We start from the raw sequence: 17,632 nt of genomic DNA on the forward strand, positions 1-17,632 counted from the left end.
AGTCTGGTCTAATGCAATTCTTATATTTGCTCATTAAGTTTCAGCCACACTGGGGTTTGGACTATTCCAAGAAAATATTAAATCTTCTCTCATGTTAGCATATTCAATCAAGTTCCAGAATCTATGATTAGCTGACACCCTCTCAATATTCTCTATTCTCTTTCTCATCATCATATATGATTTCTACAGAAAAAGATGACATTACAAACATTTGGTTTTCAATTATAGTTTTTCTTTCTTATATATCTTGAATAAAGTGAAAAGCATTACATATATTATATACTGATGAGAGTGTCTAGAGTAAAGCTTAGACACAAATTAGAGGCTCTCTAAATATAGTAACCATAATTATCAGACAATATATAGTAAAGAATAGCACATAACTCCAAAGAAAGGAATATCTCTAAAATAGAAGTTCTACCTCTGGGATGGCCAAGTAAATGCCTAACAGACTGATCCTCTCACAGATAAAAACTATAACCTCTGGTCTAGACAATAAACTCTGGTACAGTGAAAAATAGTAGGCATACTGTGGAGGGAATTTTACTATGGAAGAATGAAACAATGTCGAGAGAGTTTCCAACATTTATGGCTTTTAGCCTGAAAGTAAGTCATGGTCGACATTGCTCAGGACAGCTAAAACTCCAGTATAAAATCTATGACCTCTGGGCCCGAACAGCCATTGAATGGAATATAGAGAAAGCACAGACCCTAGAAATTGGTTTGGGTATCCTAGCAAAGAGAGATGCAGAGCTGAGATCTTCATACTCTATGAGTAAACTCTGTACAAATCTCTAGCTGCTCACTGAAGCATGCATGCATATTACAGACTGAAAGAAGCCCTGCTGGGTGGGGGCGGGGGGGGTGATGGTGTTGGAGGGAAGAAGGGTTTGAACTGAGTTTTGAGTTATAGATTAAGAGAAAGTGTTTTACTTTGAGTCCAACCAAGTTAGTTGCCTTCTAAAATAAAAACATCAGTATCTTTCAGAGGAATATAACAAATTCACAGTCTCCAAAATATAACATTCAAAAATCTGGGAAAAAGTTGAAATTACCTGATACATGAAGAATAAGGAAAATTGACCCATTCTTTATGGAAAAAAGACAATCAATAGATACTAATCCCAAGATTTTGGAAATAACAACAAAGACCTAAAAGCAGCTAATAAACTATGATAAATGAGGTAAAAGAAAATGTGAATTCAGTGAAATAAGCAATGGAAATTTCAACAATAAATAAAAACTAAAAAAAAGAATTAAGAGGCATTAAAGAGCTGAAAAATATTATATCTGGAAAAAAAACAATTAAATGGACTTAGAGTTGACTAAGGAAAGAGTGAATTTGGAAATAGGTCAATAAAGATGATCTGATTTGAAGACCACAGAGAATAAAAAGATCAGGGAAATATGAACATAAGCTTAAATATTGGTTGGATAATATGAAGAACAATATGGCAGGAAAAGGGTTTGAAAAAATAATGAGGGAAAATTTTTACAATTTAGTGAAAGTTATGTATTTGTAAAGGTAAGAAGATCAAAAAAACCCAAGTTGGATAAATATTAAGAATAGCAAGCCTAGACACATAGTAGTACAACTATTTAAAACCAACAATATGTAAAAGTCTTGACAACATCCAGAGAAAAATAATGCATTATATCCAGGGGAATGATTCAAATGACAGCTGCCTTCTCCACAGAAACCATACAAGACAGAAGAGATTTGGATAATGATTTCAAATGTCAAAAGGGAAAAAATATTAGCCTAGAATTCTAAATCTATTGAAAATATCATTCAAGAATAATGACTAGGGACTTCCCCGGTGGCACAGTGGGTAAGAATCCTCCTGCCAATGCAGGGGACATGGGTTTGAGCCCTGGTCCAGGAAGATCTCACATGTCGCTGAGCAACTAAGCCCGCATGCCACAACTACTGAAGCCCGCGCACCTAGAGCCCGTGCTCTGCAGCAAGAGAATCCACCGCAATGAGAAGCCCGCGCAACACAACGAAGAGTAGCCCCTGCTCGCCGCAACTAGAGAAAGCCCCCATGCATCAACGAAGACACAATGTAGCCAAAAATAAATAAATTAATAAATAAAAATAAAATAAAGTTTATTTAAAAAAAAGAATAATGGCTAAAGATATTTTTAGATAAAAGTAAATAAGAAAAATAATTGTCAGCATACTGCACTACCAAAGTGTTAAATAAAGATATAAATTTTACCAAAATTGATAGAAGATAAAGCATAACGTCTGAATATTTCAATTAAACAAACTATGTGCAAGACTTCTATTGCTAAGAACAATTAAAGAAGAGCTGAATAAATGGAGAGATATGTGCCAAGTTCATGAATTGAAAGATATTATTGTTAAATTGTCAATTAGGCATCAATTAATCTGTAATTTAATTGCGATTATAAGTATAATACTAATAGAGATTTTTTAGAAATGAACAATATAAAATTCTAAAATTTATATGGAAATGAAAAGACAGACTCTCCAAAGCAATCTTGAAAAATAAGAACTGAGTTGAATAACTTACACTACATGACTTTAATATTTAGTATAAAGGTATAGCAATCAAGACTGTGTGATTTACAAAGAGAATAACAGACAAAATAGAGACTCCAGAAATTGAGGGCCACTTACATTGTCAGGCAAATTTCATCATAGACACTAAAGCAATCCTATGGGGCCTGGGGTGTCTTTTTCAACAACTCATGTTGGAATTACAAGATATTTATATGGAAAAGAAAAAAGACTTTTATCCGCTACTTCTCACCAGACACAAAAATTAAGATCAACCATAGACCTAAAACTACAAGTTATCGTTGTAATACCTTTTAGAGGAAAATATATGGAGAGTATTTTTATGTTTCAGAAATAGACACAGATTTCGTAAATAAAGAAAACAGTGGCAATTAAAACATTTTAAAAAATCTAATAAATTAGGTTAGTTTTTAAAAATTTCATCAAAAATAAAAACTTCCACTCAGGGACCTAGAGACTGTCATATTGAGTGAAGTAAGTCAGACAGAGAAAGACAAATATCATATGATATTCCTTATATATGGAATCTAAAAAAAAAAGCAAAACAGGATATAAATGAACTTATCTACAAAACAGAAATAGAGTTACAGATGTGGAAAATAAACTTATGGTTACCAGTGGGTAGGAGGGGAGGGATAAATTGGAAGACTGGAATTGACATATACACACACTACTATATATGAAATATATAACCAATAAGGACCTACTGTATATATAGCACAGGGAACACTACTCAATACTCTGTAATGGCCTATATGGGAAAAGAATCTAAAAAAGAGTGCATACATGTATGTGTATAACAGATTCACTTTGCTATACCTCTGAAACTAATATAACATTGTAAATCGACTATACTCCAATAAAAATTAAAGACAAAACAAACAAACAAAAACTTCTGTTCATCAAAAGACACTGTTAATAAAATGGAAAGGAAAACCGTTTATCAGGTTAAAAGAAATATTTGTGAAACATACCCTGGTTTCCAGGATATATAAAGAATTTCTAGAACTCAATACTGAAAAGATAACCCCATTAAAAATTGTCAAAAGACAGTTCACAAAAGAAGATATAAAAATGGACAATATGCAGGAAAAAATGCTCAACATTATTAGCCATTGGGTAAATTCACATTAAATCACAATGAAATACTAGTACACATTGATTAGAAGGGCAATAATTAAAAGAATTCTCACAGCAAGCTTTGTTGGGCCTGTGGAATAACCAGAACTCTCATATGCCATTGGTAGGAAGGTAAGATGCTACAGTCTTTTGGGAACATGAACCAGTACTTTCTTTTAAAACTAAATATACATGCACTCTATGACCAGCATTTTCAATACTAGAGGAAACCTATATCCCACAACAAGATTTGAAATGTTGCATGATATTCTATTATTTTTTATGTTCTATTTAACATTAGTAGTAAATAGTAGCATTATTCATAGTAGCCAAAAACTGGCAAGAATCCAGGTGTCATTCGAAAGGTAAATGGATAAAACAAATGAAGAGTATTCATACAAAGGAATACTAGTGGCCAATAAAAATTAATGAATTACTGAAGCACACAATAACATGGATGTCTTTCAAAACCATAATGTTGAGTGAATGAAGCCTTACACAAAGAGTGGATATTGTAATATTCTATTTATAAGAAGTTCTTAGAAGAGGAAAATCTAAACCATGGTAGATAAAATCAGAACAGTGTTATCCTCAATGGAGAATAGACAGGAGTTGACTATGAAGTGATATCAAGAATTTTCTGCAGTGATCAAAATGCTCCGTTATCATGATAAGAGTTTGAAGTATATACATTTGTCAAAACTCAGCTAATGTGTAAGGAAGATTTTTGCATTTCATTGTATGTAAATTTTATACGTAAGGAAATATTTTATATGCAAGAAAAAAATTTAAAAATATTTAACTAGTCAGTGATGTTCATGCTAAAGTGTTTAGGGAGAAGTATATGATGACTCCAATTCACTCTGAAGTACATCCAAAAAAAGATTATATTTTGCATGAACAGAGCCAGAGATAAATGGATAGATAAATAATAAAATAAGAATAGTTAATATTAATTAAGTTAGAATCTAGGTGATGAGTATGTGGGTATTTACTATAATAGTTTTTCAACTTTTTTATGTTTGAAAATTTTCTTAATCTAATTTTGGTGGAAAAAACCTACTTGGAACCCCCTGCTCAAATACTACAAAGAGCCAGAAACAAAGACAGATTATGAGCCTCTTGAAGGCAGGGGCCATAGGTGTTCTCTTCACTAGATATCTGACATGTAGCTGGTACTCAAAGAACATAAAGAATATCTGTTGAATCAATAAATAAGTTCCATTTCCTCTACTATTAGGCTAATTCTCGATTAATGCGTTATATTTACTCCGTACTGTACAAATTTAAAAACGTAATATAATACACTGGTCTCTAGGAGTCCCCGATGTAATAGATCATTTGATAAGTGCCTAAAATATATAACAGGATTCAGAAAAAAATATATTTCACAAGTGAGTACCGGATAACTAAGCTTAACATTCTGGTCTTCATCTGAGGAATTTAGAACCTACACCACATAGTTCAACAGAAATTAGACAACATGAGTTTGGAAGTAGTTAGTCACCTAAATAAAAGAAGAGCTAACGGATCAAAGGAGAACCTGATATTACAAACTAAAGAAGGCCCTCTCTACTCTTAGGGATGATGGGATATTAGGAAGGAAGAAGGTAATATTGCTTCCAGGATCCTAGGCCACCTGCTTGTGATCTTAGAGGAAGGTCCACAAAGTAGGAGAGGGAAACATCTAGGCAGCTTCCCATCAGGAGCTGGGACCTCAGAGAAAGGGGCTGCCCAAGAGAGATGGAGCCATAAAGAAGATGCAGCTACTACTACACTGCATTTGAAGCCAGGAGCCAGGAGGAACAATACCAAGGCTCTTCGTTCCTCTCGTTTCCCATCCCTTGCCAGTACTTCCTGCCAGTTTCTATGGCTTTGAAAGTGTAATCTGTACGGGTTATTTCTTTATGGTACATAGAGGGGCAGAGAAATGTTAGGAATGGATTTGAGGGAAAACAGTCAAATGATGGGTTCACCTACTACAACACCTTTCATTATTTTACATCTGTATTAACAGTTGTTTAAATGTATAATGACAACATTGATAAAGACATTGCAAAAAAATGTAAATTGCTTAGCACAATAGCTAGCATATTGTGAGTTTAGGGGAGAACGATTATTCTTCTCTTTCCCTATTTCTGCCTTGGCCAGAAAAGGGGGAAGCTACATTCATCACTTTCTCACAGCATATCTATTTGCTCATCCCCAAAGTAGCAGAGGTACTAATCTGACTAAGCTAAGTTTGACATGCATTGAACAGCATGTTACACGTTCTATCCCAAACATCAACTTTTTTTTATTACTTATATCAAAGATACATAAAAAGCATCCTGGAATTCTTACTTCCCTACCACAACAAACCTGGGTAGGGTTGTTTATATGTTAGACAGTCTTGCCATTCTCTCCCTTGAGGCTACCTGGGCCTCTTCAGACCCAGCTCTCCTGAGGCACACCTGAGTAAAGAAGATTCAGAGGTGAAGGTTGGCTTATGATTGAGGAGATGCCTTTTCAGACCCTTACGTAAGCCCTTGTCTTGTTCTTCACTACAACATGTAAAAGAGAGCCTTACATTTGGCATTTTAAGTTGCTTGCAGTTTTTAAAAATCATTGCTTGTTTCCCATTTGGCTGGAAATGCTGATGTGTATATTCCTTTAGCCAGAAACCTGGTGTGGAGAGAAAGGAGTGTTTGTTTGGCCTTGAATCCCAAACCGTAAGCACTAAATAGATAGTAGCTGTTTTTGTTGTTGTTGGAAGAGCATGCTGTAAGAGGTTTTGAATAGGGAGAGTAAAATGAAGATGATACATGTAATTCTTATCTTTTTCCAAATTTCCACGTGATATGTTTACTTTAAATATGTAAAGGGGATATCTTCAACACTCTGATTAAACAAAATCGTTTAGGAATGATGATACTTGTTTATTTTTTAAGACTAAAACCTTTCGATATATCTTGGACTAAGAATGTTTATTTGCTCTGTGATGTTTCCTCTCAAAGAGAAAGAGTGGAGGTTATTTTGAGAAACAAAATTAATGGCAAAGGATACCATAGAAACTGCACATAGCAACAAGGAAAAATGGTGACTGAACAATGCTGAAAAATACGGAAAGATGAAAGCAAAGATCATGAACAAAGAATACTTGCACGATGCCATTATCAGAGTGAGGTTATAAATATGAGAAACTAAAATGAAGTGATTAAAAGAAAAATTAAATTTAATTCAAAGGAAAAGGTATAGGTACAGGAAAAACTGCTATCTTCCATCCACAGTACTGTTAAGATTTCTAGTTCCCCACAAGGTAGGGTGAATTTCTGATAAAATTGTTCAGAGATCTAAGCCATCGCTAAGTCACATTTTACTAGTTAAGAAGCTGATCCACTCTCTTTATCTTGCCCTATGTGGCCAAGGGCTCCCAGAAGTTGACCTTGCCAAGCATTATTTTACTTCTCCATTTCTTCTCTGCACGCAGCATAGATAAATAAATTGAGCCAGGGATGATTACAACCAACCAAGTTGTTTTACTATCCTCTAAATATTAAAAAATACTTTAGGCAGACCCCAGCTCCCTGAAATTGTTTGGATCCTTTTGAATATAAGTGTTTCAATACCCCAGTTCTTTCATTTCTGCTGCTTTATATTTATTCATGCATGCATAAATATTTTTCTGTGTTGGCTTTAAATCAATCTTTTTAATCCTCAAAATCTCTACATCTGATATGAGGGATTAACCAATAATGTATTTATGTCACATCAAAATTACTTTCAAATTGTGGAAAACTAATTTGAAATTAATTCTGTACCATAGCTAGCAGATCTACTCAAGGCACACAGCAAAACTCAAAATGAAATTAAATGTATATTTAAAATATATTTTTCTAGATATGGGTTTTAAAAAGCTTAAACTTAGATAAAGCCTTATCTAACTTGAATGTGTGAGAGACTGTCAAACTGAGTACTGTACTGAAACCAGTTTCTCTTCTTAAACACAGAACTAGACTACATTTCCCAGCTTACCTTGCTGTTAGATGTGGTCATGTAACTAAACGCTAGGCAATAAGTAGAATGTGGGTGAAATGAGGTGTGTCACTTGGAGTTCTGCCTATAAAACCCTCCCACATATGATCCACTGAGATTGCTTCTCTTCTAAGATGGCTGGAATGAAGACCAAGCCTATGGCAAACTTGGGAGACTTGTGCTGAAGATATTAGAGTCACAATATGGAATAAGCTAGAATTCTTATACATACGACTATTTGAAGAATTACCCACTTATTAGGAGCTATCATTCTGGACTTCACATATCATAGCAATAGATATACTTTATGTAACTGCCGTGTTAGGCTATTGGATTTTGGAGGTTTATTTGTCATCACCGCATTACTTTAATATAATAAAAGTAAAATAAATCAAAATATGTTATAATAAATTTCCTGCAACATTAAGGTTATCATGCATCTTAAGGGAAAGAGATGTCATTTCAATCCGTGTGCTTTTAGGGAGGCCATTCTCCCAAATGTTGTTTATGTATGTCTAGTATCAGATTGTTTTGGGCTACCTTTTCCAGAATAACAAACAGCCTTAGAAAGTAGAGAAAATATCTCTCTTCAGGCAAGAGGGTAAATGGATTTGCTGTCCAGGAAAATAAAAATAATGTCCCCATCTGAGGTAAGAGTTGGCAATCCTTTTATAAGATTGGTGATACCCATAGCTTGGACTTCTTCAGTTGGGAAACAACCCACTATGTGTGCAGTGTCCAAAAGGGACCACCTCTTCATCACTCTTGGAGACTGGAGAGCAAAGGGTTCCCAATGAGAACATGAAGCTCAAGCTGCCTGCTAAACCATGAGTAATAAAGTCCTTTATCTCTGACCCGGGAGTCTCTCTGACCCGCGAGTCTGCCACCATGTATGAAACTGTGACAAGCTAACTTGTTAGCTTGCAAGTAGGATAAAATCTCAGAGCCTTCACAGTTCTTGACAGCCCACTCCGGTGTGTGTGTGTGTGTGTGTGTGTGTGTGTGTGTGTGTGTGTGTGTGTGTGTGTGTGTGTGTGTGTGTGTGTGTGTGTGTGTGTGTGTGTGTGTGTGTGTGTATTTAAGTAAATTTAGGTGCTTTGTGTTGATGTCTACAGAGGCTAAATCACGCTTTTTGTTTCTTGCTCCTTCTTGTTTACTGCACCAACTGCACCCTCCTGCTCCTCCTATAAGCAGAACAGATACACTGAGCTGCTGTCAGTGAAGCGTGGTTGAAACAGAAACATTAGAAACAACAATCACATATAATTAATACGAGTGGAAATAAAAAATAATAACGATGATGTTGTTGATGATTATAACTTAGAAGATTGTGTAAATGACAGTCATTTTAAATACTCTTCATATATTAAATCACTGAATACTTATAATACCACTATAAGTAGGTACTACTGTTATCCCCATGTATACTTGTGTACAGTTGCCTGTAACTAGCTATTTTGGATTTTTGTGGAATTGTATGCAATGGTTGTGGTATAGACTAGTGTCTTAGTCCATTTGGGCTGCTATAACAAAATACCACAGACTGAATGGCTTATAAACAACAGAAATTTATTTCTCGTAGTTCTGTAGGCTGAAAGTTCAACATCCATACACCAGGACAGTTGAGTTCTGGTGACAGTCCTCCTCTGGTTTTATAGCTGGTGCATTTTCTCTGTGATTCTCACATGTTAGAAGGGGGACGGGATCTCTGTAGAGCCTCTTTTATAAGAGTACTAATTCCATTCATGAGGGCAGAGCCTCCCAAGGTCCCACCTCTTAATAGTATCACCTTTTGAGGTTAGGATTCAACATATTGATGGGGCGGGGGGGACACATTTAGACCAAAGCAGCTAGTCTAGATGCATTGGTCACCAGATGCTCCCACAGGCCAAACATTCAAATGCCATGATGTACTACAGCTGCTAACCAACGTCAGAACTTAGATGTCAACCCAGATGAAGAAAGGAATAAGAAAAGGAAATTTGCATTGATTCTGCTTTTAAACTTTGTAGTTGCCTGAAGTGGCTGAGAAATTACATAATCATAAGGAAAAGAGAAATTTCTAAAACTTAAATTTTTGTTTCTGTCATTGTTTCTTTGAAATGAAATCTAGTGATAGATACTGAGTGCAATAATCATAATTTTAATGGTTATGGCTAGAATTAGAGTTAAGATAGCAACTTCTTTAGGCTTCTTAAATACCAAATCTACAGGAGACAGAATGATCAAGAGTATAGATTAAACAGTAAAGAAGAAAGCTTACTTTCTATGTGGCTCTATATAGGAAAGACAAGAGATGTAATTGTTTTAATCAGTTTGCTGTCTTCTCCATATTTTATTGGAAAGACATAGAAATAGAGTACCATGGGATTCCTTTTTACTGAAGTTTTACGTCCATAGATCAGCAAATTCCAGAAGACACAGAGCTTAGTTTTTTCCCCTCTGTATCTAGCAACTTTTGACTGATGTCCTAGGATCCCCACAAAGTGACAGGCACACATATTTCCACTGAGGTTGTTTTCTCTCTTTTCAACCACCCAAAGTAGGATCAATCATGCAATGATGGCTTCAATCAGAGGGCCCCTGGGACTTTCCCTTAAACACTGTACTCCATATCTGTGTCTTTTTAAATAAAATATAGAGAAGACTTAAATTGATTAAAACAATTGCCTCCCTAGTTCCACTCATATTGAGCCACTTAGAAAGTAGGTGTTCTTCTTCTTTACTGATTGATCTGTAGTTCTGGTCCTCCTGTCCCTTGCAGATCTGGTATTCAAGAAGCTTACAGTAGGTTTATCCTTACTCTAACTCTTGTCATAACAATGGTAAGCCAAATTATTGAGGGTATAATTTACCACTGACTTTCAGCCAAATGCCTTCAACTTGATTTAAAATTCCTTACAAATTAGATTTCAAATTACTGAGCCCACATGAATACAGGTCCCAAAAATGTAGTTCAATCCACCAGTTTATATTAGATTGAAAACTTCTGATTTCCATTTAATATAAATTAATCATGATATGCTGAGATCCACCAGAATTGTTATAGGAATGATAATGGTAAAATAAAATATGTATTTATGCTTTCTAAGGGATGAAGGAGAGGATGTTCTCCTTTTCATTGAATTGTTTTATTAAAAAATGCACAACATTTAAGAACAGAGTGTTCAAGCTTCGACAAAAGAATACATTCAAAGATAATCACAAGATTACTCAGACCACTACCTTTTGAGAGTAAATAAGACCTATCATGCAAATTACACTATGAGCACTTGAGAATTTTACACAATTGATTAAATTCTCTCATGTTACTATCGAGAAAGAATGGGAATCCACCAGGCATAAAACTTCTGTGGCTGTGAGTGTATGTGTGTGTGTGTGTGTGTATGTGTAAGTGTGAATGTTTAGTATGCATCTGTATATCAACTTTAATCAAATAGTTTATCACACTGATTTTCTTGGAATAGTAACTGTTCTATTGAAGCAGCCACTGGGGTGGAGGAAAGAAGGATCCAGCAGGTGAGGCTTTACCCATTCCCTTCAATGAGAACAAATGTAGGTTTAACTAGATTATAAAAACACTAAAATTTGCCTTTGAAAAAATATGCCCTGGAGCCCAGAAATAGACCTGCATAAATACAGTCAACCAATCTATTTTTAAAAAGCTAAGGCAGTACAACAGAGTAAAGATGGTCTCTTCAACATACAGCACTGGAACAGCTGGACATCCACATGCAAAAAAAAAAGACTCTAGATAGACCTTACACTCATCATAAATATTAACACCAAAAGGATCACAGATGTAAATGTAAAATGCTAAACTATAAAACTCCTAGAAGATAACAAAGGAGAAAACTTAGATGACTTTGGAGTTTTTAAAGCAGTGGAAATATTCTGAATTATGCTATTATGGGGGATTCATATCATTATACATTTGTCAAAATGCATAGAATGTACAACATCAAGAGTAACTCTATCGATTTCTCCTTTCATGGTTGTTAGCATTTGCCTTACGTATTGAGGTGCCCTCTGTTGGGTGCATAAACATTTATAATTGGTATATCGTCTTCTTGGATTGATCCTTTGATCATTATGTGGTGTCCCTCCTTATCTCTTGTAACAGTCTTTATTTTAAAGTTTATTTTATCTGATACAAGTATTGCTACTCCAGCTTTCTTTTGATTTCCATTTGCGTGGAATATCTATTTCCATCCCTTCACTTTCAGTCTGTATGTGTCCCTAGGTCTGAAGGAGGTCTCTTGTAGACAGCATATATATGGGTCTTGTTTTTGTACCCATTCAGCCAGTCTGTGTCTTTTGGTTGGGGCATTTAATCCATTTACATTCAAGGTTATTATCGATATGTATGTTCCTATTACCATTTTCTTAATTGTTTTGGGTTTGTTTTTGTGGGTCAACTATGGACTTGGTTAGTAATGATGTGTCAATGTAGGTTCATCAATTGTAAACAGATGTACCACTTTGGTGCGGGATGTCAGTATTGGGGGAAGTTGTATGTGGTTGCAGGCAGGAGGGACAGGAGAACCCTCTATACTTTCTGCTCAAATTTGCTATGAACCTAAAAGTGCTCTAAACTATAAAATCTATTACAAATATATATGCCTTGTAGAAGAGAATGTCTGCGGAATAATGTTTTTATAGTTAATCTCTGCAGCAATGGTCATGCAAATCTAATCGTTTGTTCTCTGTACCACCAAAGTATTTGCTCACCTCCAATCTAATTACTAGAATTACAAAGCCCTCAACACTACCTAGACTGTGGTTTTTTTGTTATTTTGCTGGGATGCCTTTTGATTTAGAGCTTAAAAGTCAAAGTTACAGAATGCAACAAGTTTCTTGAATAATGCCATAAATTCTTCAGTAATCTGAAGAGCTGCCAAGGAAAAAATACAATTGAATCATACCAAATTCTAGTCCTCACATTAATCCTTTTATGGTATGATTCAAACAATGCCTTGAGGAAAAAGGGGGAGAGTCAACAGAAAACCTTACAATCAATTTTGATGCAAAAAGAAAAAAAACGGTCTAGGTGGATTTATCCAAAGTCAGATAAAAGAGAAAAAAATACGTAGGTTCTACAAAAATCTAGTTGATATATACTTTATTAATAGCCACAGAGGTGATAGAAAGAAAAAAAAGGAATAAAGGTAGAGCATATAAACACAGTATAGAAAAAACTGAAAAAACATTCCAGAAGAAGATATATCTTAAGAGACAGAAGAAATTTTTTAGCAAGTAATAATTTACCTCCTGGAAATTAAAGAGAACATGCAATTCACAAAACAAGTGATAAAGGATCAAGTATTAATAGCACAGAATGAACTGACAGAACACTTAATGAAGGAAAAAACTTTCATAGAAAATACACAACTACAAAAAAATCAGAAGTTAGAGGATACAACAGTGATATGAAGAGTATAAAAACGTAAAATAGGCGACAAATACAAAGGATACTATTTAGTGCCAGAAATTAGTGTAGTAATGCCTACCTATTGAGTATGAAGGAAAATATTGTGAATTCTGAATTACTTACTCAGGAAGTCGTATTTCATATACAAAGGCATCAGGATGATATATTTAGTATGCAGTAATTCCGGAAATATAATTCTTCACTGATATTCTAGATATTTACAAAATGATCCAAAAAATAGCTCACTTATGAAGAGGATAGTGTTTAGGGGATTTTTGATAGAGTTCCCAAAATTCAAAAACCCACATAATTAATCTAAAGTTAAACATGTTCATTCCAGTTTTCCTCCCAGTAAAATTTCAAAAATGGGAATGGAACTTCCAACAACACTGGAGGGAAAGTATGCTACTGACTTCTGTGAGAAGTGTCTCTATGCCTAAGAGAGAAGAAAGAGAGACTTTCTCTTTTTCACTTAGATATTTTTCTCCTTTTCATCTCGTTATCTTTGGATGTGACTGAGTTTCCTAAAATTTCTCCAGCTACTTGCTCTAGGTCTGAGGTTAAAGGTAACAGTGGTTCTCCATAACACCATTGAGACCAAGTCCATTGCAATGTTCTTAGATCCTGTGTCATCTGTGAACTTCTAATTACGGCATATATATTTCCTAAGTTTTTAAGGCAATTTGAGTGGGATTTTTAAAACTTACTTCCAAAAGAAACATCTTACCTCATATCATATGGTGTGAAAGGATTGATAGAGATAAGCACATTCATTAAAATATAGGCTTAACTAAATAACTGTGATGATTGTACTAAGAAATGAATAATATAGTTTATTTTCTGAAAAGGCAAGTTATATAAATGTAAAACATACTAAATGCTGTTAACTATCTCTGGTGATTGTGATAAAAATCCCAGAATATTTTATTAAGAATGAGGAAGAGAGGTTGAAGAAAGTTTTTATTAGTTCATCAATTTTTTCATCTTCCACATCAGGGAATTAGTAGATATTTTTTTTTCCTGAAGTTAATAAAGTAAGAAAGGCAGGTTTAAGTTGTGAGTTAAAGAAAAAAAATTACTTCTGAGTAAATAAAACAGATTATAACTTCTGTGAGGTGCCAAACAGACCACATAGCAAAAGAAATAACAGAGAAAATAAGCAAGTATCAACAAAATATCAGAGAACATGACAGAATTAAGACTGAACAGATCCTCTGTGAGAGGCAGGTTGCTTTGATCTGCCTGCTCCTTGCATGGTCTTGGGCAAATCACTTAACCTGTCCAGGCCTCAGTTTCTCATTTGTAAAATGGAAATGATAGTAATAGTAGTTACCATACATTGTAGTGGGGGATTAAAGGAGTTAAAGCATATAATGATTTGAATGATAATGGCACAAAGTAAGTTTTCAACAAAAGTTAGCTTTTATTGTTGTGGTGGTTCTTCACAAAGCGAAAGCAATGATTATGATTTGTTCTTGGATGACAAATCTCACCATTATAAAGCTGCCAATTTTCACTAAAGTCTTCAATATAAATAAATCAAAATCGTTTTTGATTTCATCTTTTACATTTGATAAATCTAAACACATATATGTCTATGTATGTATATGTGTGTATATATACGTGTGTGTATATATATATATATATATATATATATCTGTGTCAAATTGTTTTGATTATTATAGTAATTCTACCCAGTAGAAGAAAAGAAAACATGGAGAAAATATGGATTTTTTTTTTCAACAAATGCTGTTGGTTAACTGGCTAGCCATTTGGAAAATAAACCTCTTACCTGGATTATAATAATACTGCCTATGTGGTCTCATCTGTTTTCTGATAGGTACAGTTGTATAAGAGAATACGTGTAGTCCACTACCACATATGAAATTTGCTAGAGTTCTTTCAATATCTTTAGGGGAAATTTTAATGGAAAGAGTAGTTTGCAGCTAAAATGCTAGCATATTTTAAAATACTCTATTTTTTATAGAATATATTGGAAACAGAAGAGAGTCTATCAACAGACGCATTGTGCTTTTAGCACCATCCTTTCTGAGAAATCAGCCAGCTGCCCGCCATCTTCACGGGGGCATGATTGGACAACTGACGCTTTCAGACGCCTGCTCCTCACATCACAGTGAAGATAAAACCTAGTTGATTGTAAACCATAAGTTTCAGCTGGAATGCTTTCACATAGGTTTTGTTTTTGATGGCTCAGCTGAGGTCCTTGCGCTTGTCTGAAGTTTCAACTTCACAGTAGCCTGATAACTGTACTTATCCGCAAACTCACAAGCCAAACTGGAATTTTCTGTCATATGTGGTATAAGCAGTGCAGGTCAGTGGGACCATGAGAGAAGTTAAAGCATATCATTTAATGTAGGATTCAAAAAGTTGGATTGCATAAATCCAAAGAATTATTCAATTCATTTGTTCAAAAAAATTTTTTTTGGAGCACCTACTAACTGCCATGAGGCTAAATTGGTTAACAAAACTGAGAAGGCCCTGCCCTCTAGTGGGAGGACAGACAATAAACACGTAAAAGAATAAATGCAAATGATGTTAAGCGCTGACTTTTTGATGGCGGTTGCAGTCTTTAATCTTTCAAGATTACATTCTAGAAAAAGAAATCTATTTTTTTCTCTTTTTAAAATACTTGAATATCAATAAATATCCTTTAAAGGCTTAATCAACAATACATTATTAGCCATTCAGTATGCTGCACATCTACTGAAAATTTACTAAATAGATTGCCAGTCAAATATGATGTATCTAGAGGTCTTATTTCTCTTAAAATACCGAGAAGTTTGCAACACTTACCTTTTCATATCAGGTAGAACTAAATGAATGCTTAAATTAATAAATAAACCAATGAATTAATTTAGAAAATATTTAATAGATGTTTATGCTCATCTTTGAAAGAATATATCTACCTGTTTGAGTTAGGCCTCTTGTCTTTATATTTTACATGACAAAGAGAATTTGCATACCTAGAATGACTATTTGAATAAGCCCCATGTTTTGGATGTGTATAGCGTTCGTATCTCAACAGAAAACCTAAAAGGAACAGTATTTGAATACTTTGAGTTCAAAGTGTTTGTGATTCGTGTTTAGATTAAATAATGCAATAATTACTTTTACTTGAGGGGTATACTTATACAAAATGCAATAAGTTACTGTCCAGACAATTTTCCCCAGGTACAAATACAAATGAGTGCACACACTTCCTTTTAACAAATTGAAAACTATCCCTGTATCAACATTGTCCAGCGTTGAATTTGCATACAGGTCTCATGTATTTGATTCAAGTCATATGAAAAAATTTATATCTGATTTATAAATATTCGCTGTGACCACAAATGGCATTATTTTGATGGTTGGTATAATTTCCAATAAATAATTTATAATGCTTATATTTTTATTTTGAAAAATCAAGAATATTATAAAGCATGAAATGTTATAAAGTTTGAGATTCATAATGACAGAAAAATTTTAAAAGCTATGCTTCTAACTTGACATTCATATGGAAGTATGAGTTATTTTACTTTCAAGGGAAATAGTAAATTGCATCAGTACTTTTAAAATTGTGCTTCAGATGCCTTTTATCAGTTGGAGTCTATAACTGTGTTTTAGAAGAAAGGGGAAGCACGACTTGGGCAAGAAGCACCAAGTGGAAGCCTACTAGACTTAATTATTCATTCTGGGGGGTCTTCTTGGCGTACTCAACCTCTAAAACAGCCTAACAGGAGAAACAGATATGAAATGATAGGAGAACAATTCTTATCCTTTTTTCCTCATGCAGGGAACAGGGATTCCCTCATTTTCAATCCACTGTTCATGCACATCACAGCTTGGAGGTGGGGGAGAAGGTTGAGGGAGACTCCAACAAAAAGAAATTCATTTGTGCTATGGAGTAGAGATGGTCACTTTGGAATGAAGAAAGAAATGAGTTTCTCCGACATACTCTTTCTGGGAACCACCAGGGACGCTCTGCAGCCCCCAGGTTGACATCCAAGGCACAGCACTTACTTCCACTTTCTGATGCTTGGTATTTGTTCATCTGCTTCCCTTTCAGCTGCCACCATCCGCAGCTTTAAGCGTGATTCCTTTTCTCTGGCCTAGTGGGGAAAAGAATAAAATTTTAAACTTTGAACCAACTCGCCTTCTCCTAAAGCCCATAGTTTTTTTCAGGTTATCGTGCGCAATAAACTCTCTCTCACGTGCAGGGTATAAACATACGCAAACACACACATGCACTCGCAATAAAACAAATAATATATTCTTCGGAAATGTTCACAGTCATTAAAAATTGCTTTTTATTATAGGAGGAGGTAGCTCTGCAGGCAAGGACATAGCAGGGCATGGAAAGAGCAGTTGTTGGATAGAAAGTCAGAGGATTGTAGACTCACTTCTCCAGCGCTTCCCCTGAGGACGTGAGCAAACTAGATTTAGAGACCTCAGAAACTCACTAATTGTAAACTACTTGTAAGATTACCTTAAAGCCTGGTATGGTTAACAATTTCCTT

The sequence above is a fragment of the Eschrichtius robustus genome, chromosome 4 (assembly GCF_028021215.1).
Source record: "Eschrichtius robustus isolate mEscRob2 chromosome 4, mEscRob2.pri, whole genome shotgun sequence".
NCBI lineage: Eukaryota > Metazoa > Chordata > Mammalia > Artiodactyla > Eschrichtiidae > Eschrichtius > Eschrichtius robustus.